The sequence below is a fragment of the Plectrocnemia conspersa genome, unplaced genomic scaffold, assembly GCF_051122295.1.
Source record: "Plectrocnemia conspersa isolate PC_06_02 unplaced genomic scaffold, ASM5112229v1 ptg000001l, whole genome shotgun sequence".
Classification (NCBI taxonomy): domain Eukaryota; kingdom Metazoa; phylum Arthropoda; class Insecta; order Trichoptera; family Polycentropodidae; genus Plectrocnemia; species Plectrocnemia conspersa.
The window spans coordinates 1,057,535-1,062,213 of NW_028277165.1; positions in this window are offsets into that span (position 1 = coordinate 1,057,535).

The window sequence follows — 4,679 nt, forward strand, 5'->3', positions numbered from 1 at the left end:
TATTCAGGGTTAAGAACCACACTAGACGATCCCATCGCGAATATGCCGCCCCCAAGCAAGTGCCGCCCGGGGCGGCCCGCCCCCTCCGCCCCCTCCGCCCCTCCATAGCTACGCCACTGAATGCAAGTAATCGTACCGTTTTCCTCCGCCTCAAAGTTACATTGAAGATCACATTGAACTTAAAGACTCAATCGATTGCTTCAGCCGGACCAAATCGTAACCTTAAAGGAAAGCAGCTGTTTTTTTCGTGCTTATTAGACTAGTTGGCGTAGTTTGACATTAACTCAGTTGGAAACGAAGTGGTAATTATATACTCTAATACAGTTTATAGCGATATAATAGATACCTGCTTTTGTTATCCTAAGACCCAACGGCTTTACCATTTACTTAGATACCGTTCAATGGACGTCCGCTCGGATACACATAACTTTGTCACGCCGATGAAAATTACTCTGATTTTTAGTAAATTCATGAGACACAACTAGTTAAATGCTTTAGTTGGATCGAATATTTGAGGTTAAAGCGGATTCTAATCAGACTCTTTGTTATTGTCTGATGCATAGTTTGTTCGAGTATATAACTGCGTAACGGTAGATTGGCAATCTATAAAAATTAGCAACGCCATCATACTCTGAAATGTGGGGAAAAAAAGGGAGGCAGAAGTCGTTTTTTAATATTTTTATTTTATTAAGATTCATAGTATTTCATTCAATGATATGCATTTTTATGGCCAAATTCAAGTGTGCCTGTTTAGAATTCACGTCAAAAGCAATAAAATCATGCCGTCTAAAATACAAATTAAGCCAACTCATCTCTAAAACTATAATTAGGCTAGGTTAAATTTGGGTTTGAACAGAAAATGGACGTTTCGCAACTGTCAAATTGAGTTTCATAGAAATTTTAAAACAGCATATAATTTCACTAGTGCCTATCGGATAAATTATAATATATGTTCGCTAGTAGAAATAGCGTGCTATTAAATATGGAATTATTTTGAGAGATATGTGCGTTTATGGTCCATAAAACAAATTGTCTGCATTTATGTAAGATAAACATTCGGAAAATGATTCGTTGCAAAGAATTATTCATAAGGCTTTTGCCGTGCTCACTCGCTCGCACCTAATCTGTTCAACAGTAATTCACAAACAATTTGTTTTATGAAAAAAATATTTTGTATATTGCTCTTTTAAAATATATATCTACTAGTGAAAATATATTTGGACTTTACTAGTGAAAATATAATTTCACACATTTACTTTAATATTTTAATGTAAATGTTTAAATTGCTACATATGAAAGTTGTAATTATATAATCATAATATTTCATTTAATGACGTGCATTTTTTGGCCATTCTTCTCAAGTGAAGTTCCTGGGTTTTTTTCTGTTTTATAAGGCTGATAGTTTCACTTAGTACAATTTCGGCTAAACTCTCGTTTATTCCAAGTCAGAAACGAAGTGATGGTTCTGGATAAAGTGTTAAAAAATAATTTTTGTACATTTTGTATCAATTATTTATATAAAATAATATTGGGTTAACTACGTAGTTGCCACAGCTGCAGAAAAAGTTAAATTTTCTTGCACGACAATGCGCGACCATATATCACATAATTAACCCTCCAAAAGCTGTTTGATTGCTTGACTCTACAGACGTCTATTAAAGCAATGTTTGATCTAGTCATATATGATAGATATGTATTACCATCAAAGATATTTTTTAGGAAAAATTTAACTGTATACCGATTTATGTCTTCCCTTATAAAGGGGAGAACTAAAAAGAAAAGAGTTATTAATTAGCGTGTTTATAAGGTAGTAGTATCTTTGAAGAGTATCGTGATGTATGTGTGACGGCTGTTGGTAACCGTATTAGTCTTCCGCTCGGCTTACCGTAGACACTTGCGGTTCTTTTGAGACGCCACCGACTGGAAGTAACCGAGAACAAATCTTCGAGCTTTCAAAGGATTCCGATCGGTGCTGAATTAAGCTTTGACGAGCTCAGACAGGGGTGGAAAAATTTACTCGAGTCAGTTATTTTATTGGTGTTGTTATTGATTTTGGTTTGAAGTCAATTTTAAAATGCGCAATGGGTAGAATATATCAACCTATAAATAATTGTCGGGTTTGATCACATAACGCACTTTACGGGGCCAAAAGACTTAACAAGTGCGCATTTCTTAGCGATTGTCAAAAGAACACATAGTTTACTTCTGGCAATCCCTAATTCTGGGTGATCACGCACAACACATAAATTAAGTTTTAGATTTCTCTGCCGTTCTAATTATTATTTAAATGTACCTAAAATTCCTTTATAATGACATCATACAGTTTTGTCGTCACGTAGGTTAAACACATGTAAATATATGGTGTAATAAATTGAATAAAACACATAACCATTTAGCCAGTTGGGCGAAACTAAGCCCTAATTTTGAAAGTATACATCATTAAATAATTCATTTTTTGATATTCAATTGTTATATTAATTGTGTTTTGTTATTATTGTTATATAATAATGGCACTAAAATAACAAAATATTGATTGTCGCACAAATATCAATTGCATTGGATCGAATATTGCAAGATTTACGTGGAAACGAACAGCCATATTATTAGCAGGTAATTTTCGTCAGACATTACCTGTTACACCACGTTGAACTGAATGCGTTTTTAAAAGCATCAAATTTGTGGAGACACGTTAATAAATTTACATTGACAGCAATCATGCGTGTTCAATTGCAAAACAATGCTTCTGCGGAACGTTTAGCAAAACAAGTATTGGATAGTGGAAATGGCAAAATCACAATTGATATATCAACAGGCTGCATTAAATTACCAACCAATTATTATAGTATCACACTCAAAAGAAGAATTGATTCAATGCGTATTTCAAGATATCACATAACATTACAAATGTAATGGCTGCAAAAACCGTGAATGTAAATGTTATTATCGTCATCATTCAACACGTGTTATCAGGCGAGACATATACATGTAAATCATAAATTTAAAGATCCTTCTTTTTAGGAACGTTGATCCAATCCGTCTTTGTAATGGTATCACATTGGCAGTCAATAAATTGTTAAAAAATGGCATTGAAGCAAAAATTTTAACTGGCAAATTCAAATGAGAAGATGCGCTGCTACCACGCATACCAATGATTCTAACAAATATGCCATACCTCTTCAAACCATTGCAATTTCCAATTAAACTGGCTTCTGCAATAACGACAAACAAATCACAAGGTCAATTGTTGCAAGTATGTGGATTGAAATTGAAGAATCCATGTTTTTCTCATGGTCAATTAAACGTTGCATGCTCTTATGTAAGAAAATCAAGCGATTTGTTTGTATATGCGCCAAATGGAATCACCAAAAACAACGTATATCCCAGAGCATTGCAATAATCTTGAAGGTAAATAATTCATAAATTTCAATTTATTTAATTCAAATCAAATTATTATTATATAATTTTCGTTAAATATCCAGAAAAATAAAAAAAAACATTATCAGGATTAAGTTATTTAGTTGTTAAAATCAAGTTATACAACAAGAAACGAGATTAACGGCCAACGAATGAGCGCGCGGTCAGAATCGGCGCTATTCTTTTCCGACTACATAATAAATGTTTAATTAACGTTCTTGTTTTTGATTTTGCAGCCTTCCAAAGCAACCTGATGAATATTAGAGTTAAAAAATAAACTTACAAATTGATACTCAAGCGAAATATAATTAAAGAGTGCACATGTATATATTTTTTTACAATTATTGCGGCCGATCTAGTGCATCGCGATAGAAAGAGACCAGGATGTCCAGAACATCAAGCCCAAACCAAAATAAACAATTATTGGCTCGGGGGAGCACAAACAAAAAACAAATACAATCGACTCAAAGAAGACAACGAAACAAATATTAAAATATGTACCAGAGATGAACTAAAACTACCACCGATCTTCAAATAACCCTAAATAACTTTATTAAACTCGATAACTATCGAATATATAATCAATACAACCAACAATGAAGAGGATGAAATTCAACTAAAAGCTGGCGATAAATATAGCATAACCATTAATGCCCTAAAAGAAAGAAAGACAGATTTTCATTCGTATATAAAAACAAGAAAGAAAATTTAGAACAGTATTAAAAAATTTTTATTCATCATCCGACTAGGAATTCTCTTAGGAAGAACTAAAATATAAAGGACATATAAAAAAATATTTTACAAAAAAAAAAAACACTAATAAATTAAATTATTTCGGAATACGGTTGTGAAATTTGAAGCTTTACAGGTTAAAAAATAAATACCACAACGTATGAAATGTTAAATATACAGTGACACAAAAAATGATAAAACAAATGTGGAAATTACAATGGAAACCATCCAGAAAATTATAGAAGTCGTCTGGTGTATAAACAACTCCAACAAAAACAACATACACAACTTCGGACAAAACAAATACAAATAAAACCACCGAGTTAACAGAGAAAAAGCCAAAGTATGCACAGAAAGTAAGAAATGACGCTACGCAACTGATCGAAATTTTATAAGAAAATAATGACTTATCCGAAAAAAAAATGATGAAATAGCTAATACAATAAATGAGTACTATGCTTAACATAATAACAGTAGTTGTTTCTACAATTGTAAAATGATCGTCTTACTACATATTGCCATATGGAACGCCA